The sequence below is a fragment of the Lycorma delicatula genome, chromosome 6, assembly GCF_047948215.1.
Source record: "Lycorma delicatula isolate Av1 chromosome 6, ASM4794821v1, whole genome shotgun sequence".
Classification (NCBI taxonomy): Eukaryota; Metazoa; Arthropoda; class Insecta; order Hemiptera; family Fulgoridae; genus Lycorma; species Lycorma delicatula.
In genome coordinates, this window is record NC_134460.1 from 98,565,166 (window position 1) to 98,578,428 (window position 13,263).

A 13,263-nucleotide genomic window follows, 5' to 3' on the forward strand; every position below is an offset into this window, starting at 1 on the left:
CTCATTGTGTTTATAACGTCTTTTAAGTTTATTTTCAATATTTCTATAAATTATGTAATGATGCCTTCTACTGTCAAAATTTTATGATGAATGTGAATATTTACTTTTTTAATCATTTTTAAATGATTGTTATGAAACAGAATTTATAATAATTTTATTGTTACTTTAATTTTTATCCTTCTATACTTAAATTGTTTTTTTTATTTTTAGTATTATTTATTATAAACATACAGTGTACAGTTTTGTACTAGTGTTCACATTAAATACTTAAGAACTTGCCCTTCATGATTGCAGCTTTGGTTAATGATGTAGTCCAAATACTGAAAACTCTGAACTAGATCAGTTACCAAAGAAATATTCAAATGTTTTTTTTTTAAATATAAAAAAAATGTTTAAAATATTGATTTAGATAAATTTTTTTGGTTACCGTAGACATTTTTCTTGATAAAGAACATCAGAGAAAAAATCTAATCACTATATTTTAAACACATTCACTTGTATATCTTTGGATATAAAATTAATGAATATACTATTTACTTTTCTTTTCTTTTTTTTTGCGAAAGTAGATTAAACTCATTTATATTAATTTCTAATAAAACTAAAAGTGTTAATATTAAGTATTTAATTTACTGAACTATATTTAGGGTGATGCAGATTGGATTTAATTTTTCCAAAAGTAGAGAAGAAATAAATGAAGCACAAGAAAAGTGATTAACTTACTTTAAAATCTTTACCATTTTAGGAAAAGCCTGAGTTCATTAAAGTATATAAAATGTGTTGAATGATCGGTGTAATGGTTAGCATGCTGGCTTCAAAATCAGCCGGTATTAGGTTTAATTTCTGGTGATATTTTTTGACCTATCATTTTATTCACCTTATCTTTCTTCCAAAAATAAATGCACTGCTTGTCATAAATCGTAATACTAAAATAAATTTAAAAAATATAATGTGGACACCACATGACTTCCTTGTAAGCCTATTAAAGTACATATACACAATATTTTGCTGCACTTCATTTAAACTTATTTCATTTGAAAGTGAGATACAATCCTCCAATTCATTAATAAAGTGGACAGTTACACAATTGCATTGTGGTGGGCACCACATTTTTTTGTGGTGTCCGTATCAGCATTTCATACTAATTCATATATTAATTTTCTTTCACTAAGTAGTTATGTGGTATAAGTGAGAACTTACCATGCACCGATCAGTTTGAATCCGACTTCATATATTTAAAAAAAGTTTTTTTAAATAAAATATATTGATTTATTAATAATTACACTGCTAGACAAAAAAAGGATTAATGTTTCTCCAAGTGTGATATAACATTTCTTGAATTGCTTTTTTTGCATACGTTACAGATCTGTAAATACAATCTTTCTATCACCATTAGTTTTAAATAAATTTCGCTTCCTAAAAAATGAAGGGAAAATGTAGTTAAAAATTTGTAAAATTTATTATTTTGCATGGCCATACCTGTGTTAAATTGATTTCACTGATTCTTTTCTTTTATAAATAGCCTCAGACACATCCCGCATTAATGTCAAACAGTAATCGGCTAGCATGTTAGTATTTCAATTATCTTTATAGCGGCTTTCCATCACCAAAATATCTTGGTGGAAACGTTCACCGTGTTTGTCACTTACGTCTCCGAGGTTATCCGGAGAGGAAATGTATTTTCAAAGACGTATTACATCCCATAGCTCTGTCTGAAGTAAGAAGTTGATTAACAATATCATGGTAATTGTCGGATTTTTGACTGCCGAGAAAATTTTTGCAAACGTCTTTAAATGAAGCCTAAGCTGCACTTTCTACATTATTTAACATCGAGTTAAATACATCATCTTTGACCAACTCTCTTATTTTTGAGACCAGCAAATATTCCTAATTTAATTTTTCCTTCACTTACGTTCGGAAATTTCAGCCTGATGTACAAAAATCCGGGACTATACTTCATTGCATTTACAAAATTTTTCATTAGTCCTAGCTTGATGTGGAGAGGAGGTAAAAATATATTTTTGGTTCAACTATGGGCTCATGAATATTTTTCCCATTTGAAGGTTAAGGTGTCTTGTTTCTTCTACATTTGGTAACATAATGTTGATCTCTAGCTCGGCCGTCCCACTCGCAAAGAAAACAAACACATGTACTTGGTATAGCCTAACTGCATGCCTAACAAATTTGCTATAACTTTCAAATCATCACATATGTTCCAGCTATGGTTTTTATAATTTATTTTTTCAAGAACGTCTTTCATCATATCGTATGTCATATTTGATCATATTTATGATCATCATATTGTATGATAGGTAAATAAGGATTTTTGTTACCGTGGTGTAACAGAACAACTTTTAAACTATACTTGGACGAATCTATGAAAAGGAGGTAGTCCTCAAGTTTATGAAATTGTCCTAAGTGCATTGTAAGCTCATCAATATTTGTGCAGTAAACCAAATTATTTTCATCAATAAAGTACTGAGAAAGTTCTTTTTGTTGGCTTCGAAAGCTGAAATTTTTGTATTTTTTATGGTAAATTCCAACCTTGCAGTCTTGATCCTAACAGTTCAGCTTGACTTTTTGATAAATTTAAATTCCTAACCAAGTCATTTAAATCCCTAACCAAGTCATTTAACTCACCTTGCAATATAATATGTGGCTTATTGAAAGATAATTCAAAATCAAAATCATTGTTGTCTTCTTCAGTACTGCCGGATTCTTCATCGCTGCTTTCAAAACATACATTCACAGGTGGCTCAGGAACTGGAATAATTTCACTGTACGGTACAAGCGTGATTGCAGATTGCAGTGAAGGATATTTTACAGTATGTTTAGATTTTTTAGAAGTTCCAGACACACTTGTTAAAAGTAACAATCGGTTACATGATCCTTTGGTTCACGCCAAACTGTAGGGACACCAAATGGCAAAGCCTTCCATGTACCTTTCTGCCATCCTCTTAAATATATAGAACAATTAGTACATACTATATGAGGAGCCTACGTCTTATCCTGATCACCAATTTTACAGTGAAAGTACAAATGATATGCTTTTTTAATTAAAGGTGTAATGTTTTTTCTATTTGATTTTATGGTAACTCACCCACACACATAACAAAAGGCATCCACATCATTTACACAATTTTGAGGCATTATGAGACTGCACTGTTAACAAACTTACGACAGCAATAAGACTGAAAAAAAAATTAATTCATTCCTAAATCCAGTGCTTAATACAAACAACACAGCTGTGTTTTCAGCTACATGTTTTGACCTGCACAGACATGATTAATCTTGTCCACTGAAGGCTCACTCTTCAGTAGTAGATAAGATGTCGTAATATGTGACTATGATTTAATTCTTTGTTTAGTATGTTTACAAATTATGTTAACAAAGTTAAACAATAAAAAATGAGCTAACAAAATACAATACAGGAGTTTAAACTGCTAACTATATGTTGAAAAATGAAAAAAAATCCTTTAATTAAAATTGAAATTTTTCAAAAATGGTGGGTAATAGAAAGATTCTGAGTTCATATTCATTTTCAGCATCAATAAACAGATTAAAATCATGTACCGCAAGTTAGGAAACAAAAATTATATTTATCAGTGTTATTAGTACACTACTTGAAGTATCACTACCAACTTTGTTAAGTGTTATTACCAAGCTGTGTGTAACAAAACTTGGTAAGGACTGGGGAGGCATAAGTTGTGTAATGGATAGTTTCTATGTGAAGGGGTTTCCTTTCTTAGAAAACACAAACAACCAGATAATTTTAATTTAACTGTGCTATAGCATACATGAAAGAATTAATATATCTAATATGTACCAATTAACTTTCAAGAATTAGCAGCTTGGTTTAATATTAGATGATCAATAAAACTCTCCTGCCTGCAGACAAATTAGTCTACCACTCGGCCAGGTTCACAAGTTAGCAAAATATTTATAAAAAAATTATAATGAAATAACCAAAAAACATGTAATAGGTATTTATTAATTCATTACAAACATAACTATAAAATATATAAATCTAAAAATTATATTAAAATCTTATTTAAATAATTATACTACACTAAATTTTGGCTATTATCTAAAAATAAATTATTATTTCAACACATCAACAATATAATTAGACTCCATAAATGATATAAGCAATGAGTAGTACATATAAGTGCAACAATGCTCGAGTCTATATTTCTGTTATAAATGGAAAATAATTTTGTGTAGCTACAATATGAGTGACAAGTGGCACTATTTACAGCTATTTGCAGACAAACAACTTTGATTTCTATAAAAATATAATACATAAACATTTTAGCAGTATCACACTTTTGTCACCTGCTCCATGCTCTTATCATACCCAGAGCTTTACAGCGGAACCTCTGCTTGAAAATATCTGACAAATACATATTTTTATTATATGAATGCTTTTATGAAATCAAATTCAATAATTAAAAGAAAGCTTAAGCTTTATAAGTACTTATACAAATTACTACACACTTCCATTCCAAATTGAATGTTTTGAACAGTCACTATAGAAAAAATTCCCAGATAGATCCACAGATAGAACTTATCTACACTACAGATGTAATAACTCAAAACGGTTTACAAAGCTTTAACAAAAATCCATTTGGTGTCTAATTAAACCTTAAAAAACATCAGGAATGGAAAAAGGGAGACCATACCCGAAAGACAATTTACCCATAGAATGACTGTAAGACAAGTTAAGCACCATCATTCAAAGGAGTGTTTCAAAACTCTTTACAGACAATAGGCAGAAGCCGTCTGCCATTTGGTAGGTTAGAGTCCCACCATATTACTGATCAATTATTTTTTATCGGCCAGCTCAAATATCGACTGGAGAACTTCAAGATACTAAAATGTGTAAAAAGCCACCTGATAACAGGTGCAAGTTTCTACAAGGAAAGCTCTTGTTCAACTTCAGAATTATATGGAATAACCTCCTGCCTAAAAAAAATTAAACTTTAAGTTTCTCTTTCTTTACTTTACCTAAATAAACTTATCAAATTATTCTAGACATTTCAACAAATTTGTAGTGGCTTGATATGTAATTTTAGCATATCAAGCCACTACATATTACTATTTAGTAATAATTATTACTGTATAACAGTATAGCACTTAATATAGAAGAAATTTTTATTTTATAATAATAATTTTTTTTTAGATAAACAGATACGAAAAAATTTGCCTTAAGTATATATATTTCTGGCCGAGAGGTGGCTCTCCAATATATAAACACTGAACTTATTTGAAAAGTTAGTTTATGGCAAGTGTACCAGACAAGAGAAGTTTCGCTGTAGTTCAATATTTTTATGGAATGAATAAATAAGAGTATTTAAATATTAATATATTAGACTATCAATATGTAATGACAATTAAAATGGTTACCTATTAAAATTATTTACTGTACTCTAACATCAACATTAATATAATGATATATAATATAAAAAGTCCTCTACCAATAAAATTACCATGAAAATCAGTCAAATCTTAATAGTCTAGTCTTGAAATTTCAAAACCTCTATGTTAAATAATGTACAAGGATGAACTTCTAAATTGGAAAAATAAATACATATACAAGATAACATAAAAAGCAAAAAATTAACAGCACCCGAGATTTAAAAAAAATTATATTAATGTAACAAAAATTATTTTCCACTGAGTGTACATAAAATACATGTAACATGAATATATACACTATACAAAGATAATAAAAAAATTTGTACTATAATATTGTAAATATTAAATAACAATGGTTATATATTAAACTGCATCTTTTTATGCTACATTTTACAAAATATAATTTCTATAAAAATAAATACCTATGATAAAAGATTAAAATAATGCTGTAAAATACAATACTAAGATTTTATTCAAACATATTGTACAGAGTATATAATGAAGAGTGGAAGGTATATCTATAAAAATGAAGAGAAATAAAACATATAAATAAGTAAACAAATACAAAAAAGTAATTTCATCTAAAAAAAATTCACTCTTTAAAAGATCAATATACATCACAATAATAGTAATAAAGATCTCTTAAATAATTTTTATTTTGTCGTAATTTTTTTAATTCTGTGTACATAAAAATATCCAATTTCATAAAAAGAACTGACCACAACTTCTACATCATCTGTTAAGCGAATATCACAATCATGCTAGGTCATCTTTTTTGTGAAATTAACCTTTTTTTACCAGTTAGATAAAACCTAATGAAAGTTAATAAAAATAAGATATGGTTCAAAATCAACCACTCATCTACCATGGTAACTCTATTCCATTCAAACAAATCCATTTTTTAAATTTAATGACATTTAATGTCAGTATGATGATAGACTGCTATTATGTTATCTATACACGAGTAGTAGAAAATTTATTTGTTAAAATTTTTTCCCCTCTTCATAAGACAAAGAAACCAAACTGTTCTGCAAATTTCTAATTTAGAGTATGTTAATAAAATATTTTAAATAATTACAAATTATTTTATCAGTACTGATAAAATTAAATTTGCTTGGCAAGTTCATATTATACATGTATAAATTAAGAAATTCTAAAAAAAAAAATAATAAAATTAAGAAATTATAACGCAAGTTAATTGAATGGAATTTACTTAAGCATTTTTCTTGTTATTACATACACCGTATATATTAAGATAGTTGCTACAAAAGAATACATAATAACTATGAAAAATTATTTGATAGTTCCCTTTTCCTCTATAAATAAATGTTTCTGCATTATTTAACACATTATAATATAAAAAAATTATTTATTCCTAACAATTCTAATCTGTACAACAAATAAGAATTTATAGACAGATTTGTAAACATGAATAAAAACTATCTGTAAAAAAAGGATTGCAGTCTCATCAAGAAAATGGTTACTTTATAAAAAAAAGCTTCACATCCAACATTTTGGCTGATCACTATGCTTTCCCTTTATAGCTATTCTGCTGCAGGAAAGTAATAAGAAAATAATGTACAACAGAAAAAGATAACACTGTATAACTTTATACAGTGTTATCACTTAATAAGTTATGTTGTTATCACTTAGTCTTATTACTTAATAACTAACATAAAACATAATATAAAACTAGGAAGTTAACTACGAAGTGCTTAAGAAACTATACACAATAATTACAATAAAATTTATACTGGACAAATATGAACCCTGAATGGAAGAATCATTATTTAGAGCAAATAATAATATCCTTGTCAAGATTTTACTTTTTTTCTAGAAAATAACACAAAAGTTTGGCAAAGATTAATTTATTTTACAATCAGATTATGGCAAAAAAGTCCTTAATATCTTATACAGTTGTACTAAAAAAATTATAATATACATTACTAGAACAGAAACAGGTGTACATAATAACAAATACATTCACATGTATTAGTATATTAACATTTATGTGTATTTCTAATATCATAAAATTTTCAGCTGTAAATACATTCTAATCTGTAATGATTGTAAAATGTGTGTAGTTATAATTTCTTAATTCTGAAAAAGTTGTGTTTGAAAATTTGAAAGCCTATTAAATTACATATACACATTTTTTTTTTAAATGAAAAGTACGTAAAATTTATTTCACTAAAAACTTCTGATTTTTTTATATATATATTTTTTATTGTTATTATTGAATTATTATTTATTGTAATTTTTTTTACAATCAGAGGTTAATAATTATTAATAAATCAATATATTTAAACTAAAAAAAAAGTTAAAAAAAAGGAAATGTGGTCTGATTCAAATGGATATTTCTGTTGAAATCTGAAAACCATAATTTTTCACGATCACAATACCTCTTTTACTTCGTACAAGGAAGTAAAAACACTTTTGAATTACTCAAAATCTATATTTATTCCATAAATAAATTTTTAAAACAATAGTGTGCTCAAGCCTAATATAACACATTTTCCAGCAAACTCCTAGAATTGAAATCAAACTGATAAAACTGAATAGATAAAATTTCAGTAAATTATCAGTATTTATTTCAATAAAAAAAAAGGATATAATAAATTTATTTTAATACTGTAATGTGATTTTTATTTACTGAACTATATTCTTATATGGTACCCAGAAAGTTTTTGACACAATTTGAAGTTTCAAGTTCCATATAGAGTTTGACAGAAAACTGGATTTCAGTGCGTTATCTTTCACCAAAATGACAATCTACTTTATACTCTCTACATTCAGAAGTTGGTGATAATGTACAGCATTTTAACTCTTATTGAAATGATGTAACACACTTTACACTCACATAATTATAACTCTGTCAACATAACCCAAGATATACAGTATCTTGCCAAATAAAATATCTGATTTAACACACTATGCACAAATGTATTCTATGTACTGATGTTAAAACACAGTTTCACAAAATTTGTGATTAAGCACACTTTGTTCACTATTGACTAAAGAGTCTAAAAAGAAAGAAAATTAAAAGAAAACCTCTAAATAAATAAATCTACAGGTAAGTAGACCTCTGGCTTCTAGAACCTTCTTTTACTGACAAAAAGTTTGAAAATGAGCCTTGTCCTTATGTTATAATATGAACCCTGTTATATTATATATATATATATGCTCCTGACTTTCTAATTTTAATAAAATTTTATAAAAAAATCTTCTATTTGGCAATTAAACCTATCGTGTTATTACAATTACTTTTCATTCAAACTACAGAGATTTTTGGTCAACAGCTGAAGACACACAATTATATTTAATAAGTAAAAAAGAAAAAAAGTTAATATGAATGCATTTAAAATAATTTAAACGTAACATCTACTCTATTTTACTGATTATTATCAACATTAACAAATGAATCACCAAATACAACAACAGAAAAAAAATTTCCAATTACAAAATAATGACGAATTCAACCAATTGAAATTTTTCCTTAGATTATTTTAAGTCTTGATTTTTTTATCAGTGATGTATTCACACTAATTGAATACACATATGTTGGTATGTGTGGAAATTTTAACATGGGACCTCAGAATTTAAGACTGGGAGTCTATCATTCAGCCATGGAGGTCAAAATTTACACACACTATTAATAGAGAAATAATTTGTTTCTTTCCTGCTGTAATTAAACAATTTACACATTATTTCACAACATAAAGAAAGGGGTACATTACATTAATTTGTTGTTTTATACCATCTTTATCACTCATTCGTATGGCTGTAATGTATGTAAAGCACCTGAGATAAAGTGATTACCATTCTTTAACAGTAGTTTTCAGTTTATTTTTGTTGTAAGTATAATTTGATTTTCTATTACTTAATTGTTCTGGAGTTAAGAATAATTAACACGCACCTTTTATTAATTTATAATCTATCTAACAATTTTACTTAATTAAGTAATGCACAAACTTCAACACATAATAATTATTAATAACAGAAAAATAAATGATAATTATAATTAAAAAAATAAAACACTAAAAATGGCTGAAAATTTTAAGAATTGTACTGAAATGATCAGTTAAAAGAAGTCTTTTATTAAAAATCAATGTATGGTGCATTTATAAAACAAAATTTACATTAATTATAAAATAATAATTTAAAAAATAAAACAATTTTTTTGTCTCATACATCTGAGCTGGTTGCAGTTGTGCTTCTAGTTTCAACACTTGCAGGAAGAGGCGATCATGATCTGTTTCTGCCAATGTTGAGGCAAGTGGTGGTGGGGAGTGAGTGGTTGTTACCCCCCTACTGGTAGAGGAAACTGGATTGGAGTTACGCTGATGTGAGCTTGGTCTGCGAAGTCTTGTGCCAACCAGCATGAGTCATTTATACATTATTATTTATTATGAATATTTTTCTAAGTGTCCTTTATAAAAACTGTTAATCTTTATTATTAATAAGTAAATTTTATTTTTCTTATGATTATTGACATTATTATAGTTCTTATAAGCGGAGAAAGCAGCCCCAAAAATCAGAAAGAAAAAAACAGAAAAAAAATCAGACATTACTAAGCAAAAGAGTTCCTTTCAACTCAGGAATGACCCTCTGACTAGTCATAAGGTGAAGGATAATATAGCAAAAATACAGAAGTCCAAATATAATTTAATATAAGTTAAGTTAAGAAAGAGAAAATTCAGGTAAGTCACAAGATGATAAGAAAATGATTGTGGATAAAAGAGACTGTTGACAAAGTAGGTATGGAGCCTTCAAAAACACAGACGACTCCAAAAATAGAAGGTGGTCATTTTAGCCACCCTAAAAATTTTAGCAGGGAGTGCATCCAGTCTAGACTTGGGTGCAATACTCCCTGCTCCACCTGGGCTGGTATCAAGGCTTCAGACACTGCTTCAGAGATGGAAGCAGTTAGGAGGATGGAGAAAAGAAATAAAAAGGTTAGCTGAGGGAAAACCTAGGCAATAAAATCTTATGAATTAAGTTTTTTAAGCTAATCTTATGAAGTTGGCAATAAAATCTTATAAATTAAGTTTTTTTAAGCTAATCTTATGAAGTTTTCTAAGCTACTAATGAATTTACTTTAAAGATGTGTTTTTAATAATAGTGGGACCTTTACATCTGTTTTAACAGTTTTGACAACATTCTTTAGAAATGGATTATATGTTTTTTAAGTGGCACAGCCCCCCTACAAACCCTTGTCATCTTGTGTTCTTTTGATATTTTAATATTCTTTAACAAGTCTGTTTGATAAGACTAGTCTTTTGACTTGATTGCTATTTTTGATCAGGGTAGGAAAGTTTTAGCTTGGGAAAAGGACTAATGACCAGTAGTAGTCAATGTCTGCTACCCCAAAAAACAATTGAATTGTTTTAAAGGTATCTAAAGAATCTTTGAAATTATTGTTTAGATGGCACATTTATTAACAAATGTACATACACAACCACAGCTTCCACTAACTGAAGATTATCAGAATATGATAACTGCCTACAACACAGACTACACTACTAATTAAAATTTGAGATTTCTTAAAAACAATAAATAATTTCAAACTTGTAATGATCACTTAAAAAAAAAAAAAATTAACTGAACTACAGTAACATACAATTTAAAAATACAATTCTTAAAAGTTTGATAATTTTATAGAGGATATTAGTCCATATGGGATGTTTACAAATACCATAATATATTTTAAAATCATTTTGGACCTCTTATTAATTGAACAACACATTTTGTTTAGTCTGTATGATATTATGCAATACAGTTATGTAATTATCTAGATTAAGAAGGCAAATATAACAACAAATGACAATACCTAAGAATTAATACTGGGCAAAAAAGTTGTATTAATTACTTTGTCATACAACACACTTTACTACAAATGCATTAAATGATATGCTATAATTTTACACAACTGTCTAATTCCTTATGAATTAATTATGGTAAATTTAGTTTACCAATATTATAAAATAATTTACTACATTTATTTTTTGAGTAGTTTTCTTTTTTAATAGTACTTCAGTAAAAAAAAAAGTCCATTGGATTTCTTATTTTAATTAATTAAAACCAATCAACACGAAACTGCAACTGTGGCTTTCTTTGCATATACTTTCAACTCTCCTATACATATTTTGAATATCCTTAAATTCAATTAGTTAAATTTCAATATGCTGAATTATTTTACTATTTTCACTATAAGAACTTAAATTTAATTTTTGTAGCAACTTATTACTAAGATTACATATCAGGACTAAATATACACTTTTTTCTTCCTTATAATATAATAATGAAATATAAAATTCTCAATAAAACATTAAATCTAATAACATTGAAAAAATAACAATTACTATGTTTAGTACAATTAAATACCACTACTCATATTAGAGCAATAAAATATATTTTAAAAGTTGAATATGAAAATATAAAAAAAAAACATATCGATAGTATTTATTTTGCTGTCATGGTAAAAAGTTATTTTTAATAGCTCAATTTGTTAGACAAGGAGAGCGAATAATATTTAATTTATTTAAGGCACATTAAAACAACCATAATGGCTTAATAATCATTATGACAGATATCTTTCAATAAATATTAAATGACACAATACTAAACATTTTAATAAAAGGAAAATCAATAAACTCAATGTTAGGAACTAAATGGCAAGAACAGAGACAAAATGTCACAAATTTGGGTCTAGTTATTCAAGATAAAGTTCATTTTTAAATTATTATTTACATACATGGGAACTTTCTGAACATATTAACTCCTTGAGCCAACAAAATCCACAGTCACCACACTTTCCACTTATTGCAACACATTTTATTACTCATTCCATTTTATTTTACTTTCTTAAAAGAGTCATCATCAATAATATAAATTGGACAATCGAAACTGTTTTATATGGCATTATGTCCTTGTCTTATTGTTTTATGATGATTATGAGTGAATTAGACAACTTTTTACAACTGTTAAGACTTAAATACTGATATTATTATTATTATTATTATTATTATTATTATTATTGTTGATATTAAAATTGTATAAATTAGGATACATCTACCAAAGATACTATAATCTTAAAATACAAATGCTTATCATATAATGTTTATAAAAATCTTGATATAATATTTTCATATTTCGTACAAATATATTCAGAAAATTTAAAATGTAGTATCACTGAAATTTTATTTTAATAACTATATGATATGTTGAAAGTTTAGTGGGCTGAAAATTGCGATCATTTCACCATTTACGGCGAAATTACATCTGAACTGTATGTATGTATGTATGTACATTTATATATATTATATACGCATGTATAAAGAGTTTTTGTATCTCAAATTGAACAGTGTACAATGCAGTTTCAGAAAAAGATGATCTTGGACATTATGAAGAAACTGATAAAAGAGGTAAACACATTCCTGTTAAAAAAACTTCAGAAGAAATTATTAGAAAAGTAAAAACCATATCGAATCATTTCCTTACATGTAGTCTCAGTATGTCAGGAAGTCATCAGGTAGAAAATATTTAGATGAAAATCTTTGTATTAGCAATATTATTCTCTGTAAAGAATAATATAAAAAAAATAGAGAAACTAAAATCGTTAGTTTGGTAACATAAGCAAATATTTTGCCGGAATTATAACTATACTTTATTCTATCCAAAAAAAGATCAGTGTGTTATGTGCCCGAAGTATGAAAGCAGTAAGAAAAACTAAAGTAGAAGATTTTCAATACAAGGCTCATCACCATCGCTATGATGAGGGACAAAAAGAAAAAGCCAGTGACAAAGAAAGGGCAAAATCTGACTCCCCCCATTCAGATCATTCAATTT

The 13,263-nt window shown here is 27.1% G+C and overlaps 1 protein-coding gene across 4 annotated transcripts in view; it reads right to left on the minus strand.

The window, feature by feature from the left end:
- The window catches only part of Ccdc85 (coiled-coil domain-containing protein 85), a 50,585-nt gene that overhangs the window by 1,532 nt on the left and 35,790 nt on the right, over positions 1–13,263 (minus strand). The gene's annotated exons all lie outside the window — the stretch shown is intronic.